The sequence below is a fragment of the Ptychodera flava genome, unplaced genomic scaffold (genome assembly GCF_041260155.1).
Source record: "Ptychodera flava strain L36383 unplaced genomic scaffold, AS_Pfla_20210202 Scaffold_36__1_contigs__length_1797346_pilon, whole genome shotgun sequence".
In the NCBI taxonomy this organism is placed as follows: Eukaryota; Metazoa; Hemichordata; class Enteropneusta; family Ptychoderidae; genus Ptychodera; species Ptychodera flava.
This window is the reverse complement of record NW_027248358.1, coordinates 646,305-667,741: the sequence shown is the minus strand read 5'-3', so window position 1 is coordinate 667,741 and position 21,437 is coordinate 646,305. Positions and strand designations below refer to the sequence as shown.

The 21,437-nt window shown below is 37.7% G+C and overlaps 1 long non-coding RNA gene across 1 annotated transcript; it reads left to right on the top strand.

Annotated features, from left to right (window-relative positions):
- Nucleotides 1–4,366: 4,366 nt before the first annotated feature.
- LOC139127772 (uncharacterized) lies at nt 4,367–7,858 on the top strand. The gene is made up of 3 exons (XR_011551119.1): nt 4,367–4,701; nt 5,267–5,370; nt 7,708–7,858. It is a non-coding gene; the product is annotated as an uncharacterized lncRNA (long non-coding RNA).
- The last annotated feature ends 13,579 nt before the right edge of the window (nt 7,859–21,437 follow it).

The following is a 21,437-nucleotide window of genomic DNA, read 5'->3' as shown; positions in this document are numbered from 1 at the left end:
AGCAAGGTTTTGACGCATTGATGAGAAGGTATGTGGATTCGCGCACGCGTAGAGTGAACGAGATTGACATTATGTTTCTACCCTATCACCACCACATCGTGGTCAGTAATAAAGTTAAGATAACTCTACTACATCGCATTTTCTAATTATTAATTGTTCAGGAGGTCATAATCGTATTCCGTGTAACTTTCGGACACAAAGCAAAAGCTACTCAGAATGTCAAACGTCAAAGCTGACGATATACATATCTTTGAAGTGTTTTAAAGCACTGTTCGCGATCCCTGGGATCGCCTTTGTTCTAGTCCGTAAGAGGACTATGGAGATATGATAGCGTTTTGTTTTCCATTGAAATTGTAATCTGGTGGTTAAATTTCCTGATGAGACAATCTGTTACCAACACAGGCTTTTTATCATGTTGCAAAATGTGTTACAATGCTGTACCTACTTCAAGTTTTCCCTAATCCGGCTACAGCGTCCTTTTTGACATGGCAAATTCGGCATCTGGAATTCGAACGTCTAGAAGCATACATAAAACTTGGAGAACAAGTCATTGACAATGACATAGTCCCCACTTGTAATAGGGGAGTATTAGTCTTGATGGGGCTGGGAAATATGGTGATTAAGAAGTATCACTGGAGTGTATATGTTGAGATCTATGGGCACATAGGTCTCTGTCGTTGTTCCCAATTTGAAACACATGAGGCATGTCTAAGTTATGGTTCTAAATCAGGAAAAAAGATCAGACCTCTAGCTGTATTGGCCAGCCAAGAAATACATATGTGCATAATAAATGAGGTACAAGATGTGACATCTTAAGGTCTAATATCCTATCAAAATTGGAGGGTATAGAACTTGTAGTTACTGAGTTATGCATATATATATGTATAATCAAGGTCAAAGGTCATCGAGGTCATGTGACATTTTGAAAAAAAAAATTGTATTGCTAATTAATCCCTATATGCCAAAAATCAGACCTCTAGCTCTATTCGCTTGCCCAGAATTAGATATGTGCATAATTAATGAGGTAAAGCGTGTGGTGTCATAAGGTCGCCGATCCTACTAAATATAAAGGACATAGCACTTGTGGTTACTTATTTATTGACAAAAACGTATATTTTAGGTAAAAGGTCATAGAGGTCACATGGCATTTGATCAAAAAATTTCTATCCTATAGTTATCCCTATATACTAAAAATCAGACATCCAGCTCTATTGGCTTGCTCAGAATCACATACGTGCATATTAATGAGGTACAGTATGTGGCGTCATAAGGGCTTCCATCGTACCAAATATGGAGGGTGTACCACTTGTGGTTACTGAGTTATGGACAAATATATATATTTCAGGTCAAAGGTCATTGAGGTCACGTGACATCTTGTCAAAAAAATTGTATTGCTAAGTTTTCCCTATATACCAAAAATCAGACCTCTAGCTCTATTGGCTCGCTCAAAATTATATATGCGCATAATTAAGGAGGTACAATATGTGGCGTCATAAGGTGTCCCATCATACCATTTATGAAGGGTGTACCACTTGTGGTTACTGAGTTATGGACAAATATGCATGTTTCAGGTCAAAGGTCACCAAGGTCACGTGACATTTTGTCAAAAAATTGTATTGCTAAGTTATCCCTATATACAAAAATCAGACCTCTAGCTCTATCGGCTCGCTCAAAATTAGATATGCGCATAATTAATGAGGTACAATAAGTGGCTTTATAAGGTGTCCTATACCATATATGAAGGGTGTAGCATTTGTGGTTGCTGAGTTATGGACAAATATGTATAATGAGGTCAAAGGTCACCAAGGTCATGTGACATTTTGTCAAAATATCTGAGATATCTGCGTGAACGGATGGACGAACGGATGGACGAACGGACGGACATGACCCAATCTATAAGCCCCCTGGACTTCTGAGGGGACTAAAAACTGTGTCACTGCACCCTCTTCTAGAACAGCCTTATACATGGGAGTCTATGGAGAGCTGCCTTATACATTGAGTCTATGAAGTTGTAAACTAAGAAGTCCTCTAACACGGCCAAATTTGATCGCATTGTGAAACAAATCGACGTGCATCTGTATGGGGTAGGGTACTATCCTTGTGCAAAGTTTGAAAGAAATTGACCAGGGCATGTCTGAGATATCTGCGTGAACGGACGGACGGACGGACGGACATGACCCAATCTATAAGTCCCCCCGGACTTCGTCCGTGGGGACTAAAATCGACTTGTACAGCTAATATGTCCAAGCTGCATTCATAGATGCCGTAAAGCTGTTCGCTTCGTGCGCTGCGCAGCCACTCGATCCAGCACTTTTTTTTGTGATAGCGCGAAGTCAACATTTAAATTACGCAATTTTTGCTGTTTATCTTCATAAACTTTTCGTGAATGGCTGAAGATATTTTTCACAATCCGGAAAAAAAACACTGATAATTTTACAAACTCCAGCCTTCCTCTGACATCTACCGTTGTACGTCGTAAATATCACTAAACATGTGTAGTCAACTTAATGTTTTAACAATTCGTAAAAGTGTACCACAACCCATCCTGAAGTGGAGTGACCAAACAGCTGAGTAATATCAACAACTGATATGGTTAACATCACTCCTAAGTAACCAACTTTCTATGAGTACTGCAAGGAGAAAGAAAGACCAACTGTTTATTTGTCGCTAATTTCGGAATGTCGCGAGGAAAACGATCATGACCAAAGAATGAATGTGCGATAAAGGGTTAACTGCAATACAAATTGTCAGTCTTACTTATAGAGCGAGAAGTCCAATGACAAATTTCGTACACATAACGGTAAAATCCATTATTGCCCTGAGTTTGTTGACTATCAGTCTTGTGACGGCAACTGTTGAAATTTTGGTATAGCAATGTGTGGTAAGTTGCCTTATTTATAAATAAATCAACTTATAAAATGTTACGGATCGTGGAATGCAATCAAAAGCAAAAAACGCAAGGCACTGAATCACGCTTACAGTGAGGAACTTTATGCCTTCAAATTGGAATATTTAGACGTATTAAAACTGTCAGTGTACAGCCAATTATTACACAGACATACAGAAATGAAGTCAACTGATGACATTCGAAGGGTGGGAATTCCAAGATTGGGGGCGCTTTACCTGCACAGGGTGATACAAATCCATACAGGATTACCATCTGTGATGCATCCTGAAAACCATACAGGATTACCATCTGTAGGAATAATGCATCTTGAAAACAAAGAACAAGGTCAAAGGTTGCTGAGGAAATTCAAAGCACAAGAGCTAGAGGACAATGTGTATTGTAAATATAAAACAGACAAACGAGCAATAAAAACAAAAAGTAGGGAGACAACAACCAAATAAATATAACATTGCACATTTTGGAAACAGATAATATGAAGTAAGTAAACAAAAATAACAACAACAACAAAAGAGATAAGCTATTGATACATGCACTAAAAAGCTCATGTCATTAGTAAATATTTCGACCTTAGCCGCGGCAGAAGTAAGATTACTGTCCTGTGCGATTTCATATTTCTTCAACTGAGCAAATAGTTTTGATTTTCCATGAACATACTAGTTGGTGATGGAAAATATGCAAAGGCTTCAAGTTATGTCGTATGTTTTATCTTTGCAGTCATCATATTACCATCAGATTTTCATATCTGTTTTCGAAGAAAAATCGAAAATCAGTTAGCCGAATCGATTTTCAAAAGCACTACGCTCATGTTTAGCCTAGTAAGAAAGTTTTATATGATAAAATAACGAAGTAACATTTACAAATAATGGTTGCATTTCAGCTTAGAGTGAGTTCGTGAATCGTGTCAAAAGCAATTGTTTACTGTGTGTGACGCAACCGTCAATTCAATAGTAACTGTATTGTTAGACGTCGGCGATCGCATGACTTGTGTGTGAACTGTCGTCCGCCAAAGACTTCTGCTCTCTCCTCCTATTTACACTAATACCCTATGCTATTTGCATATCATTTTTGTCAATAATTAACTGATATTCCCGATGAAATCTGACTGATACAATTTCAATCGGTTGTAAAATTACACCAGGCTTACCCTTGCAAAGACTTGGCTCCCACGTACACTATGTACATCTCTGTGATTGCTATGCAGCAATTACAGGCCTGTACACAGTGTGAAATGAGCGTATGTGCTTACTTCGCTTCTACCTCCATTAGCCATAGACAGATTAACATTTGTATATTTATTCATGAAAAGCATTTACGCTTTAAGACTTTCTTTTCCATTTTTTACAGGAAGATAACACACGTTAAGGAAATACTGTAATTTCGGAAAGAAACTTGGTGGTGCACCAATGTCCATAGGTCTAAACCACAAGTCATTTGATATAGAATCAACATCAGCCAGCTGCTGTTTGAAGTTTTCAGGGTTTGGTCTTAATAATCGTACAACACTACTTCAGAAGAAAATTGCATGCTCCAGGCCCTTGAAGATAGGGTCGCGAAATAGATGAAATATATTTCATTTTCGTAGTCTTGACAAATAGTTTCTAAACAGCTTGTTGAAATTCAATATAAACAGTTTACGAGTGTAAGCTTACTACAAGGCCGACAATTCACTTCATGTAAGGGAGAGCCGCATAGTTATATCAATTTGACACTACAAATATCGGTCAAGGGGACAATTGAAGTTGATATTTTAGACCGTTCTACTTAAATAACGTCTTCGACCGGGAGACTTCAAGGTAGGTTTATAATATGTCAGTACATCACAACTCAACACAAATATGGCCGTACTGTGTTCTCTGAGATATTTGTCAAATGTTATCAAGTTGACCACAGTCTACATTTTTGCGTTGTCACGGTTCACTGTTGTTCACCAGAATACCCAGATATCTCAATGTTACAGATCGCCCGGTACTTGTGTCACTACCATCATAAGAATATTACGAACTGATCTCAACTTCTGTATCTATATTAAAAATCGCAATACTTGTCTTTAAACGTTAAAGGTTCTCATACAGTGCTTATTTTTGTCTTTTCCAGATAGTTATTCTTAGCAAAGCATTATATCGGTTTTCGGAAGTATTTCTTTTGTTCAAGGTTTCCTGCTGTGAGGTAACTTACATAAAGGAACCTTTTGCTATAACAACACTGACAAGATTAGAGAGATGTCAATATACACCCCACGATGTTTATTGATGTTTTCGATGAAATAGAATAACCAGAAGTTAATGATTGACCCATAATATACGTATCTTTGGTCACGAGACCCCTTGAGTAACGTTAACGCCATATTTGTTTCGACAGACTGCCCGGACGTTTAGAAGGTGCACGCCACTAACGAAGTTTGATGATCTCCTGGCATTGTCCATGGCATAAACATGGCTGCCAGCAAACGGAAGAATCCCAAGGTGAGCGGATTTCACAATTCTTTCGCACGATTTTACGTCAGTAGTATGTAGCAGGCAAAGTGTTCATTCAACTGTTCTAACTTAATTCAGTTTTGACGGACATGCAATGTTACCCGGTCTAACTTAAAATACAATGAATCTGCCAGACTGAAAACCTTGGCTGACGCCACTATACTATATATGACTAAAGCTTATTAACATGGCTTTCTAGAATCCCATAGAAAGATAAACAACTTTGTCTAGTGCATAACAAGGTACATTCACGCTCCTTCCTGACTATGGTCAACGCTATCCTTGAAGTAAAGGGTCACAGTCCGTGGTTAAAATATTCAGCTGTTTCAGATAATGGCGTTCATGGCTGCATTTAATCACGATATCGTTTAAACACAATGCTTCTGTATGGTAACAAAAGGTAAGAAACGTTATTAACCAAAGTCCTCGCGTATCGGTATTCTGATAGAATTTAAAATACGTTTAAAGCTTAGTCTATTAAAATACTATTATATATTAAAATACTATTATATTATATATATATATATATATATATATATATATATATATATATATATATATATATATATATATATATATATATATAGCTGCACAAGTTGTACTCTTTACCTATCTCCATCTTGACACGTGTCAATAAAATATTGTCAACAGTGACAATATGGTACTTTGAAATCAACGTGTTAGCCTTTTCTCTGTTCATGACTAAATATTATCTCTTCATAGCAAATCTAATGAAATGTACAAACTTTTGTATTAAGTCTCAGTAATTGCCCATTGACAGCACGCCGACAATAAATATATGTAACAACGGCAAACCTGGTGTTTCTCATTGTCCATTCTTATGGTTTAACGAGATTCGGGTCAAAGCTCAGTCGTTGACAACTTATTGGTATCAGAACTAGTGAGACAGGGATTCACATCCGAAAGACTCGTGAGGACTTTCAAAAAGTTCTACGGTCGATATGATGACATTGTTGCCAAATACGAAAGCTTGGTCACTCAAATGATTAGCGACAGCATTTCCGGCTTTGACTTAATACAGTGATTCATATACTGTTTCACTTCATACAATATTTAGATAATTTTTCGACCATTCCCGATGGATGTAGCATGCTAGCAGGGTACGCTTACCCTTTCCGGACACCTGGCACCACCACTAACTGTCAGTGGTTCAAGATGGTCCTACTTAAATTTGTAAATCTCAAATGTCCTGTTTATGTATTACCAGGACCTGGTAATGTATTATTTTCAGGAGCCGCAAACTGGTAAATTTCATCAATTTTGCAAATTATCACAACACATGTTTTGAAGGCTGATATACTGATTTTCCTGATTTTTGTCCTTGACCTAAAATCTTGAGGGGAAAGTAAAGCTGTTCGTTACTGCCCTCCCACTGGCATACACGGAAAATGTACCCTCCCACTTAATTTTGATATCCTTTGCCCTCCAGTATCTATGGTCGAACCCCCATTCCCAACAACAACAATGCAAGCTCCCAACTGCCCTCTCCCAATTACTGAAATGCCCCTATGCCCACTAGGCAACCAAGATCAACGTAAAACCGTGCGAGCAGCTAGCAGTATACCTTGGAATATTGCTCCCCTCTAAGTTATGCGCTCTATCCCCCACAAGTTCTATCAACCACGGCTTTCCCCTCCCTCTACGTATTTTCAGGTACCCACGGTCAAAAAGTTTCTACCCGCCCACTGAAAATAATTAAATTTCTTCCCCGCCCACAGTAAATATCGATTTTTTCTCCCCGCCCGCTGATTAGTTTTTAAATTTGCCAGTCCGCTGAAAAACTGCGCACGAACAACCTTTTGCAAGAACAGTTCAATTGGCGGCACCTGTACCTTGAATGGAAATGATTATTGGACCAGTTTGATGTCATATTTCCTTGTTAAGGCTATAATCGTTATTAGTTGAGTTATTAGATGAGTTCAGTTAATGTTCCAAATCACAAGGAAGTGATCAAATGACCATCTTGCGCCAGCTTTGCTGTCCTTCGTACTGTTGTCCTTGGCAATGAATAAAAGAATCAGAACGAAGATGGGTATAAGACAAATATAAGTTCTGTGTATTGTGCATCAGCATTTTCTGCATACCAATTTACGTGCTGTAAGATGATGATGTACAACTCACTAAATTGTATGTATAAATGTGAACAAGCCCTGGGCTTGGTACTGAAATCCATTTAAATCCATGTATATGTTTGTTTATCATCCAACATGCAGTCTGAATCTGAGCTTAGCAGTGTATACCTAATTGTTTACCATCACAGGAATCTGAGTATAGCAGGGTATAACTTATTGTTTACTATTACAGGATCTCATTGATGCAGCAGCGCGAGGTGATGTTGAGAGGGCTAAGTCTTTGATAGATGATGGATGTGATGTCAATGGTAGAGGTAGCTTTTGGGGTTTGGTGAGTATTATGAACATCTGTTTCATGTTGTAAATATGTACAAAACTAATTCAGTGAAATCCGCAAACAAAGTATATAAGAAATATTTTGGTATGTTAAGGTCGATATCTCTCATAACCGATCACTAAAATATAAAAATAAAGTAAGTTAAGTGCATCACGGAAGGGTCGAGATTTCCCTGAATCTCGTGTATCACGATATCTGTAAGCGATCGCGGTCGGCTACTCGGTTGCTCGAAGGGTGACCCCAACAAGTCATCACGAGTTATGTTTATTTTCGGAGCAATTTTTGCGTGAAATGTTAGTTAACCTCCGACTGGAATCAACCACGGACTGTGTTCATAGATATCTTCGTTATTGAAGAAATTAAAGTCCAACCTTTGTCGAAATCTTACGATGTATTGCCTACTCAATGAACCGATCTCGGACACACGTATCCTCTTAGGCCTAAAGCCTTTAGAAGATCGGGTAATAACGCTCACCTGCTCACCGTGAACTGACAGATACAATTTATCGACAATTCAGATGTCTTGCAAGTTTTATTTTATTCTCATAACAGAAGTCCAAACGTTAATAAGGCAACCGGTGTGTCAAAGCTTACCGGCTTTCCTAACACGACATGTCATTTCCATGTGTGAGAACACATGTACATAATCACAAACGATACGGTCGTTTTCAGGGCTAGTATTTATATCAAAAGCAATTGTAGAGTACCGGTACTTTTCGGTCGTAGGTGTGGGGGGGTGTTTTAAAAAGTGGCTCTCTTTGTAATCACGGTCCCTCTATTAGAGGGACAGTGCTGTACTCAAAGTATCGTAACTTTACATCTCAAACTTAAATCATAATCAATCACAAAATAAATGGAGCACTTGTAGGTCAAGTTGAGATACTTTTTTCTGAAAACATCTCCGGATTTGCCAATTTTTTACAGCGCGCGTGACAGTGCGTCGGGTATTAATGCTCAGTTTCTCGGGCCCAGTTGTCGTTCGCTCCTGAAATTTTCGGAAATTTTGACGGTTTTCTTGGGTTCGCTGATAATATAATGGAAATAACAGATTCCGCTCTGACCATTAACGTTTATTTGTGGGCGCGGGCTCGAGGAAAGCCAAATTAACGGGCTCGGCAAGCCTCGCCCGTTAATTTTTGGCTTTCCTCTCGCCCTTGCCCACAAATAAACGTTCATGGTCAGCGCGTCGCCCGTTATTTCTATAGTATCCGGTCGAAGCGAGCTCATTGCATAGTGTAGGCATGAAAGTGAAACTTATGCTTAGACTACTACCTTCATAATAAAGGTTACAGCAGAATGTAAAATGGTGATACGGTCTTATTATACATTCTGTTATAATAAAAAAGAACGTTCTTGGAAATCAAGATAGATTATGTTGGGGCCATCGATAAACATAAAACATACTGGTCCACAGAAAGTTGAACCTGGTGAACGCTGTGGCAGTGGTGAAACGTGGCAGCACTATTCAAACATACTCGCAGTTGGTTCAAGTAGGCTTTTCCTTGCAAGTATTCGACTAAGATATTTGTGATCAAGATTGGGAGACAGCTAATAAAGATATGAAAAAAAACTTTTGTAACTAAATCGCGGCGGTATGCATTCGCCCGTTCTCAAGTCGATTGAATGTTCTTTATTGGGGGTTTTTATATTGCATTGTGTAAATCGTAGGTGATCCGGTGTACACACACAGCAAATGTTGAATCATTAGCACATTCTGCGCGTCACTTTGTGATTGACAGCAGTTTGAATGGTCAATGGTTATGTTGTCGACGCCACTGACCATGTATCGAAACGAACTTTTCATCAATAATTCGCTTGAAACTGTTAAAAAGACAGTATTTAGCTCACAACGCTATGACTAAAGTATTCACAAAGGTAATGTAGATGATTCCTGTGTGTGTAGGCTAGATGAGGAGACTATTTGTTGTGAGGCGTGCGTGAATACCAGGAAGGTGTACAAAGCCATGACTTTTGATGAAAGAAAGCAATAGATAATGGCAAAATAATGAAGAATTGAAGTTCAATTGACGGAACTACGCGTAAAAACGTCATTGCAATATTGTTAATGTACGGCTTCTAATATAAGTCTTTTTGATGTCATATCCGCCATAGCTGCAACGCAAAGCCAGTCCAGATAGCTGGTACGTCGCGTCATGGCGAAGCGACGTTGATGGACGTCCGTTTTGTGGAGTGACCGTGCTTCACATAAGTCATTTCATCTGTCATAGAATGGTCGAAATGAATTATTTTAATCCAATTATTTCACTGGTGATTATAACGAATTTTAAAGGTCTTTGTTTACGAATGCTGCAAAGACGTACAATGGACAATGCAATGCGCATTGTTTTGTTTTGTTCGTAATTTTTTTGGTAAATGGCTACTATGAGTCAATTGCTTACGTTTCTAGTTTTTATTTATTATTTGATTTGTTACCTTAAATATCAGTATGCAACCTGTGTGTTTTGTTAATTTCTCATCACAATGAAAGCATACTCCTTGATTACTGTGCCTTTTTTGTTACAATAATATTGTCAAACGTTTTCGGTATATGCCTCATTCCATGCCGACATGATTTAGTTCTTATTGGTGAACAGCAATTTCAACATTGTTTCAATTTTTGAAGTACGAATCCACAGCATTGCATGCAGCTTCTAAAGGAGGTTACTAAATCGTACAATGCTATGACATTTTATGGTGTCCTTGTCATACAATCCCACTGCAATACCTCAAAATGTAGAAGAACAAATTATGCTAAGATGGCCGTGGTCAGTCCGCAAAATAGGTGACCCACCACTCATATGGCGTTCGACTTTATTCAAATAATTTTGCACGAAGACCGGTAACAGTGTATCATTATTTCAAAGTTGTATTTGTTCTGGTTGTTTGTGTAGCGATCTATTCCAAAACAATAACGTTCGCCTCGAAAAAATATAAAGGCAGAGAGACAGATATACAGAGAGAGAGAGAGAGAGAGACAGAGACAGAGACAGAGAGAGAGAGAGAGAGAGAGAGAGAAGAGAGAGAGAGAGAGATGTGTCTTTGAAAAACCTTTTATTCAAATTTGGAATATTTGAAAGCGGATTATTTAATGACTATGTCGTGCTCTTTAGACAGACATACTAAACAAAATGTGGTTTTGAAAAATTTACAAAAAGAGCTATTGTGTAGCAAAGTTTGAGAAAATTGAAATTAGTAGAAACTATCAATAATTAATAAATTACCCTCTCCTATTCCTAAAATGTTGGGCATATATGTCGCAATTTTGGTTAAAAAGTAAATATCGTGACTTTTTAGCTCAATTTTAATGTAAGTAAAATCTTCAAAGTAGTTTAAATTTATAATCTGTTTGTTCTTTTACAGTGTAAAAGTGAAAAATGCAATCATGATATAAATATGAAAATGATGACCTGTTTTATTGATTTTTAGTGATTTTGTGAAAAATCATGAATTTTTAATGTCATTTTGTAAAAAACAAGCGCGGTGACCCCATCTTTTCCCCCCAGTTTTGGACTACTCTCATGTGTAGGTATTCAAAAAACCCCATTTGAAAAAAATTACATTACTTTTCCTTTTTCCGATCGTACATCCTTAATTTCCCATCACAATGCAAGTATACTCCTTGATAACTGTGCTTTTTTGATTTCAATAATATTGTCAGACTTTTTCGGTATATGCCTCATACCATGCCGACATGATTTAGTTCTTATTGGTGAATAGCAATTTTAACATTGTTTACATTTTTGTAGTACAAATTCACAGCATTGCATGGAGCTTCTGGAGCAGGTCATGCAGACGTCGCTGAATTGCTGATTAAACATGGTGCAGATGTCAATGCTAAGAATCGGGTAAGTAAATGTGACTCGGTACTCGATATGGATATCGGAATCGTAATACTTCAACAACTTCATTTATCTCTCTTCCACTTTAACGTTACAGTCGACGTCACTAAATCTTATAATGCTATGCCTTTTCATGGTGTCTTAGTTATACAATCCCATTGCAATACTTCAAAATGTAGAAGAACAAATTATGCTAAGATGGCCGCGGTCAGTCTGCAAAGAGGGTGACCCACCACTCATATGGCGTTCGACTTTATTCAAATGATTTTGCACGAAGACGGTAACAGTGTATCATTTTTGCAAAGTTGTATTTGTTCTGGTTGTTTTTTAGCGATATATTCCACAACAATAGCGTTCGCCTCGAAAAAATATAACGGCAGAGAGACAGATATACAGACAGAGAGAGATAGAGAGATGTATGTGTTTGAAAAATCTATTATCCAAATTTGGAATCTTTGAAAGTGGATTATTTAATGCCTATGACGTGCTCTTTAGACAGACCTACTAAACAAAATGTGGTTTTGAAAAATTCACAAAAAGAGCTATTATTTAGCAAAGTTTGAGAAAATTGTTTTTGGTTACTTTTTTTCGGAGATTTGATCCGGCTCGCGGTTTTTTTTTTGAGCAAGCCCGCCAAGAAGACGAAGTCAACCTCTGGAATTATTTTAATGTAGCTCAAAACTACGTGTCACATAGTTAATTTATTTGAATCAATAACTTTAGGTAAAAAACTTTATAATTAGTTGTGGAGTTCGTAGGAGTATTCGATATCTACCACTAGGCATAATTCAGTTGAGGTATTGGGTATGTGCGGTGCGGGCGCTATGTGTCATTGTATTTACTTGGCACAAGCTTACGTGTAGGCCGTAGTACGGGCGCTTTTCATCTCGCTGTAACAGGTGTCGAATCTAGTACACATATACATGTATTTGAAATGAATATACTAAACCAGACATCCATGATAGCGTGATGCTAGCGACTGCTGACTCGGTCTACAGTAAGCGAGCATCAAGAACATAGTACGTCATATATGGAAATCGAGCCTGAACAGAATGCACATCCACTTAGAGGTATGAGAGTGGTCAATTGCAACCGGAAATGCATGATGACCGAAACAAATCGTGCTCCACCATGTTCCAATAACCGACAAGAACTGTTGACCTAGCATTCAAAGCTTAGAAAATCTCCATACAACAGCTAGCAAAGTTATCATAAATAAAATTTGGCCAACAATAGGCGATATTTGGCGACAAATAAGTTACTGTAAATTTACTAGTGTCAAATCCTGATTTATAGGAGCCGTACCTGACAAGGACAATCATCAAAGGTTGCAATTTTCGATGTACTAGTCATTTGTGTCGGTTGTCATGTCGACTGTACTGAACCATGTGCGTAATATCTATATCGAAAATTTACCGTGTGTTAAAAGTAAAGAATGTCTTTAGCCGAAAAGATCCGAAATCTTCGCAATCTACAAGCTTACATTTACACAATTCATTATTCATGAGGTTGGCGACTGACGTCCACTGATTAATCCATCCTACTATGCTGTAATTGAGACATAACCCGGACTGGTGCTCTCGTCACAGCTCCACTTTCCACTGGAGCGGAATTCGTTCTGATCTCATACCATGTGTGCCCTCAACGACGTAATTGGTCTCTTCTGATCAGCGCTTAAAATGCATGCTAAGATTATTTTTGTGTTCAGATTGAATTTGACAGGTGGATAGTTAAGTGATTCTGTAATGTAAACTGAGCTCAAACTTGGCTTTGTAAGTATGGCATGTGTCTTTTATTTTCTTGACGCTACTGTACATAATAATATTGCAGTAGACATCTCAAATTAGAAAAACTCAGGATATTGCTAATTTGTGCTAGAGTAATTAAACAAGAAAGTGTCTTTAAGCTTTAGTTATGAGACAGAAAAATATTTAAACGAAAAAGATAAAAATCGTAGCATTGTATCTCTTTGTACTCACATTAATATGCTTCCATTTTTTCGTGGCTGACAGAGATCAGTATTTACAATGACAAAAGATCAACAATACAATATTATCTATGGTCTGGTAGCACGCAGTAATTTACTAAATGTTACATGAGCATAGCCTTATGAACATTTTTGATTCTGTTACTGCTTCAATTCTTCATTCCATCCTTGCATCTGATAAAAGAAGAATACTCGTCTTTGAAAGTTTATGCTCCAGTAACTTTTAGTTGATCATAGCCTGCTACAAATACCTAGGTTATATTTACAATTAGTAATATCACATGACATGTTCTCGAAATGATGGTGTTCTTGCAATAAAGCGACCTGCGTTGCACTTTGTATGCTCTTGGTCAGAAGTGCGCCATTAGCGACACTCGTGCGAGAAAGGTTGGATACGAGGTCATGCTGAAACCAACATATTACAGTGCGTGTATGTGTACCGTCCGGAGTCCAATGTGACACTTCGATACTCGTTCTGCTCAAAGCGTAGGGCTAATAACTATTGAGGTACGTAGTTTGAGCAAATATAAATGGCTTTTTACTCAGCAAAATAACTGAGGCATCCAACTAAGGATGTTCATTCATTAGATTGCCGTATCTGATTTGAACCCACAACTCACAGCACCTATTCATCTAACGGAAATAGCAGTAGTCAAAAGTAATTGGCTAATTCCCAACCTAAAAGTGAGTTAAACGAACTAACTTGTAGCAATTCATTCTCAGCGCGACAATTCAAAACACTGTGAAGTTCATGAAGCATTTGAACTACATACAGAGTCGTGCATTACACGCAAACTTATGACAGCAATCTTACTAAGCAATGTATATATCGCTGAACAGGGTTTCAGGTTGTTGGCTGCAGCTTGAAATTCCACAGACATGGCCCTGGATCCATCGGCGGAATTCCCCGGTGGTGGCAGTCCCCGGGTTGGTGGGTACTCATGCGCGTTACCAAAATCACGGAAAAGGGTTTTTTTTCTTCAGTCATCTCGGAGATTCTAGGTCAGTGAAATCGAGAAAAAGGGTATTTTTCAGAGTAACCTCCGAGATTAGGGGTAGTCCTTTCATAATCTCCCAAGGACACTAAATCTGGTCTAGTCTCACTCACAAAGAAAATGAAAAACAGTACCGTACGTTTCTATGTTCATATGACGTATACATGCCCATCACATCTAAAATCTAAAATCACCTAAAATCAGGTGAGGACAAACATTTGTGATGTATGTACATGTATACAAAGTCAACCTCCAGGGCCAACCCTAGAAGTCAACATACTACCTCCTAGATTTCAAAAATAAGGGTATATTTTTTACAGCTAATTTCTCCCAGATTTGCCACAAATAGGGGGTGTTTTTCTCAGAAATATTCTAGGAAAGGGGTACTTTTCAAACTTGGGTAACAAGCATGGTTACCCACCAACCCGGGGACTGCCACCGCCGGGTGGAATTCGAACCTTATGCAAGTGTAAAAAACAGCCCGCCTTACGGTCCACCAATAGATCGATGGGAACAATTGAAATTTCCTTTATTGATTCACGGACTCGGAGAAATGCCTTCTCCTTCGCACTGGAGATTACTCGTTTGGCTTCTCAGAGGTACTTAGAATATATAGGGTATTGACTGCACGAGACATCCAGAGTTCTTTGGTACTACATTGTATTTATTTCAAAGAAGACAAGCTTACAGTAGCCATCACCCAAGTTTCTCCCATGTCTCGGCACAGAGCGACGACTGACATTGTTTTCGTCTCGCTCCTTATAGTAGTCATTCGTCTATCCATCGTATTGTCAGGACATGTTTAATGACTGAAAGGCGTCTGGCTTCGTTACTACAATACATTGGAATTTCCGAAAATAGATGCTCCCATTGAATAAACGTATTGCGTTTATTTGCATGATGCAAAGTAGTGACGTCATTCCATTTGAACTGTCAATTACACAAAACCCATGTATCTCGTAATGTGTCCCTAGTTATGAAATGTATCAATGACCAGCACATAGAAATTGTTTGATTTGTCATTCACAATTGTAACCAGCTCATTGACCTTTACGCAGACTAAAGAAGAAGAAAATAATATTCAAGGTGGAGGTCTCTGTATCACTACCTACACTGCACTTTGAGCAACTGTATGAATTCATTAAACGCGAAGTTACAGGATCGTGGGCGCACAATATGGGTATTACTGATGACGCAGCAGTTTGCATCGCTTTTACCTTATGATAAAATTAAATAATCATGATGGGCTCTTTTGTTACAAATGAAAAGAGGGGTCAAATGATCGTACAGGGAACACAATGTGAAACATATGCGCTCTCCTACAAAAACGGAACATTTTTTCAGTTTATTTTCGACTCAAGTTTAGTCGCTATATATTCACCGACATTATATGCAAGATCCAATGATAATGAACGCTTGAAACATGACAAAATTATGGGATTCTTGGACCAAACACGGCACGTCCGATCAGTAGCGTGTTTTTTTTTTACATTTGCATAGATTTACGATAATCCGGCTTTTATGGGGGAGTAGTCCCTTTTCACCCCAAGGACCCCGGTGTCTATATCAACTGTATACTTTGTCCCATTATGGATGTTATCCAAATATATCGTTATTAGGGAATATCCATAAACCATGTCATTCTGTATCGTGGTTCGACCGCCCAGAAATATAGTTCCCGTTTTCACGTTTCCTGACTATTAAGATTACGAGAATTCCAACAGTGTAGTGATGGAGTGTTTTTAAACACAAGTTAGAAAAATAAATGAGAATGTGTGAACACACGGGTTCAACACTGGTGTTGTTATACTCTTCGCATACAAGGGTCGGAATTGATGATTTTTTCTCGGTTAAGTTAAATACTGCAGGCTGCACCTGATCACCATAATGCTTTGAAAATGACACAATCTTCGGACCCTGTGCGTTGAAAGATTGTTACACAAGAATCTTTCAGTGCACAGGGTCCGAATTGTTTTGCCTGAACTAGTTATAAGGCGTCAATGGTCTCTTAGGGTAATAGAGACGCCTGTAAGACATGACATCAGAAACCATAGATCGCGATCGACCGCTGTATATCTAGTTCATTTCGTTTTGTGTGAACTAATATTCCGTAAAATCGTGTCATACGTAGAGGTCGACCCAACGATAATTCTAATCTGTCGAACGTGGCAATAGCGCTGATCGCAAATGACGTCACTTTTTCTATCATTAATATTCATAAATAAATATTTGTCAACTTTTTCCGCATAAACGACGACAATAAAACCTGCTACTGTTACCATGCCTACAATTTGTCCGCATCATTCAGGCGAGTTGTCTGAAGTCGAGCGCGTGCAGCTATTCTTTTTAGTAAGGCCAAAAAATAATAGGTTGTGTCTAGTCATTGACATGTGCAAAATTATGCGGCGAATAGATTTTTTTTCAGTTTTTTTATATTTTGGTGGAATTTGATACATTATCTTTTTTTCCGTGGGGAGAAAAGAAAACACACAATAAGACTTGACGCGCAACACTTCGAAGTGATGCGCGATGCGGGTGGTAAACAGAAACAAATCATTCTTTTTTGCCTAACAAACCTAAACGCGATCTACGCTATCAGAGGTTATTTGTGTACTGGAGATTTTTGATGACCGAATGATTCAAGGAATCTTCTATGAAAACTTAGCGGCAAATGGAAAAGACAAACAAACAACAAAAAACGGCAAACAAAAACAACAACTCTACATTTTCCCATCTATTACTTCGAGGAGGATTATTTTTTTTTTATGGTTATCCCGTTGTCACGATCACCTCAGCACTGCTGTCAGACAACCCTACACACAATATAATTTTGATATTGAATCGCTGATTAAACTACAGCATTAAATATCCTATGGAAAACGCATGTAAGGATATCACTTGCTGAGAATATGATACAACTAATCCTTTAATATCGTATTCTCAGCAAGTGATATCCTTATCTTACTCTACGATTATCTCAGCCAAGTTATATACTGAGCCGTTGATTGAAAACTGGCGTTGACATACACGACCAACACAATAACTGTCACCGACACCAGACAAACACTGCATAGACAATGCAATGGTTTTCGTCTTTATCATTTACATCAAACTGGTGAACAGAATTATTCTATAAAGCGTGCGTAAATTATGTCTTCTGGCGCCCTCTATTCCTGAAACTGAATTAGTGACACATGATGGCGTTGCAGTAAATAATAAATATAGATGCAGGGCTCCATGGGAGTGATAATGTTGCCAATATCCCTGTCAATCTACCTCAAGTATTAGCCAAGCCAATACAACGCTGAAATCCAGGACTACTTCATTGTCCTAACACGTTGAATTTTTACATGTAGAAGCAAACGTTGACTTCTACTTTTCTATTTGTATTGGACGTAATTAATTGATAAAGGAATGACAACCTTTGATACAAGATATGAAATTGCAATCATTTTTTTATCGTCATGTGCATTATTTTTGGTAGTACTATATCTTCTGAAACATGCGTTTTACAAAATAGTTAATTTGACATATTTGCATATGAATGCTAAATAGCTTGTATTGTTCTAAATGACTCATATACGCTTCGTTTCAAATACTCGGACTCTGAAATGTCACATTCTTTTGCTCGTTTCTGCTTATATTTTGAAACTTTTGCGTGAGTTGAACTTTTGCACACGTAAGATTATTTGATAGATTGAAGTTGTGCACGGGTCTTATTGACTTTGAAAAATCGATAATTTTGGTGATTTGTTTCTCTTTTGCTAAAATACATTCAGGTCAAAACAATGCGGACTGGCAATGAGAGATGCGGAAAATTGCCCGACAGTAATATTGACCTGCCTTTGGCATGTATCAGTCAAATTCAGTTACCAGAGTAAAACTTGAACTTTTGAAGGTATTTTTGACCGTTCGACGTTACATTTTTAGGACAGATGTTATATTTTGTTGATCTTAACGTGGTTTGGACTTTCCGCCAATTTGTTGTGTCATAACTTCTATTCTTAACACTACCACGGGTAGGCCTTCGGCCTTCGATCGATGTAATTATCCTAAGCGAATATATTATCCCTCTTTCGAACCGAACCGAACTGAACTGAACTTACTATTCAAGCAACACTGCATACACCTGTGAATGAAGGCACCGGTACACTCATCATAGCTCACAGTACCGGTGAGGTGGATTCCTCACACTACGAATGCAGCCCGGCATAAACCCTGAGTGAATAATCTAGCTGGGAGCTTCGGTCTGACAATCACTTTAGGAACTTTAAGAAAGCTGTTTGCGCATCGCGCCCAAGAGTTAATCGACTGACGCAAAATTGACAGATGACGTTTATTACAGTACTAATATGATAACAATAAAGACTAAGGAGACTAGGAAATTCGAACGACTTTGATTTCCATTGTGATAAACTTTACCTCAACACTTGTAATGTTAACAAAGTGACTATACGGCAATACTTGGCAGATGACAGGAAGGGACTGACACTCTTACAGTGTCCCGGTCCATAAAAAGATGTTATGTCATCTTGAATTGATTCATACCGGGTCTATACATTGATCACAGTGACAGCTCATATTATCGAAGTAGTTTCATTTTATAATACATGCGGTCAGGTGGCAACTGTGAAGACTTTTTGAAACAAGGCATTCGAAATGTTATTCGGAAATGGCTAAGTGTGTACACCTTTTAACAAACGGTACAAAGCGTGTGTAGTTGTCTATAATGGATAAGTTGACTTTTGTTTTATAAATGCATCGAAAAGGAGGTACAAATTTACAAGACTATAGGGTAATACGATCGCTTTTTCGAGCAATGTCAGACTGACAGGCGCCATTGAGTAAGATATTGTATCGTGACTATTTGTACAAATGCGCCATTTCTGCCTGGCGAAGATAGGTTTGAATATAGAATGCACTTATCTCATATTCAGTTTCAATGGATCATTGGCAAAAATAATGCTTTACCAACTCCACAACATGAAGAACACTTTGCAGTGGTGGTCACTTTTCTTAAGACTCAAAGTATACCCCGTTCAGTAGTGTAACCGTCATAATACTACATGTTGATGAAATACTTTTTCGGACACTTGCAATCGATTTTATCAAATTGTTGTATAGAAGATATACTTTCCCGAAATTCGGAAGTGTTACATCTAAAGACTATGCTACTCACTGCAAGCACACTGACTGATAGTTGTCATGAAGTGCTTAACCAAGGAAACGACCACAGCACAAACTGTTTACAAAATGTATGCTTAACAATATTTTCGGAAATTGTAAGGTTGCACCATTGTCAAGAGAGGAAAGTGAAAATCTGTATATTGAATGTACATCTATACGCAACCAGCATATGATAATCCAATGACATCAAAATTTTTTGAAACCTGATTATAACAATAAAAACTTGATATACAGTATATGAATATCATTCAGCCAAATTTCACACCACTTATCATGTTATTCCAGGCTTTATTTTATCTTTTCCTCGTAACGAATGTATAAATAATAGAAACCCATGGCGAGACAATACAAACAGTTTGTAGCGGAGCATTTGCGCTAGCTTTATATTAATTCTGCAGCCGTACGCACTTGCTAGACAGTCGTGCGAGGACGGCCGCATAGTTACGCAATAATTTATTCATTGGAAATAGTAACAGGCCATGTTGCGTCTGGTTGTAAACTTTCTGTTAACGGATAAGATTTGCAAAATTCCAATATTCCTAAGGAGCACCAATTGCAATGTGATGCTTTTGATATAAAATAGCTTTGACTGTAATTATAATAGAATAATGATGTATTTCCCCTTTCGTCTGTGTTTTAGCCTATTTTTATTGTACAGGCGTCATGTATATTAAATTTGCAAATAAATTTCAAGAATATGCGTCGAGAAAATGAATCAAGGTTGAGTTTTTGACGGGAAATCATTGGGACACTAAACGCTATAAAATTGTATGTTGCTAAAAGTACATATATTTATATTTGGGCTTTGTCATGTTGTAAAGTATTCCATGTTGTTTTATATTGGGGTTTTATCATGTTGTAATGTATTCCATGTTGTAATTTACTCCACGGTGCGTCTGGTTGTAAATGTCCTCGTCATGAAGAAAATTTGCGAAATGCAAGTTTCTCTGATGAGCACCAATGTGATGCTTTTGACAGAAAATAGCGTTGATTGTGTTTTTAATGGAATTTTGTAATTTCCCATTTCGTGCGTGTTTACGATTGTGTTTTTAACCTATTTTTGTATTTTACGGCATCTTGTAAAGAAATGTCAAAAATATATCAGATTTCAAAAATATGTCAAATTAAACATGGTATATTTTTCAAAGTACTCATTTAATGGAGTAAAATCACTTGTCACGTTTTTCCAGTTCATATTCTATGGTAGGGAAACCATGCAAGGGACTAAACAAGTCACACCTAGGAGAAGACTTCCAAATAACATTCTTGTTTTCGGCTAAGTCTCCTGAAATTGTTCATGTTCTTAATACGCTAAAATTTACGTCAAATTGTGATGCTACATACAAAATAATCTTTCATCGATTAATTTTTGAACTTTTAAGGTTACCTCACAACGATCTATTAAAGGGAAACAGTGCATTCCATTATCAGGAAAAAAATGTTTACTCCGAACCAAGCGCATCAACATAAAGAAACCCCAGGACGATGTTCATGTTTAAGTACATGACAATACACATATTACTTTTTATCCCTTTTCAAATGCATCGTAATGCTTATTACACGTTTTACATTTCCGAACAGGATGGATGGACACCATTATATCTTACGGTGTATATT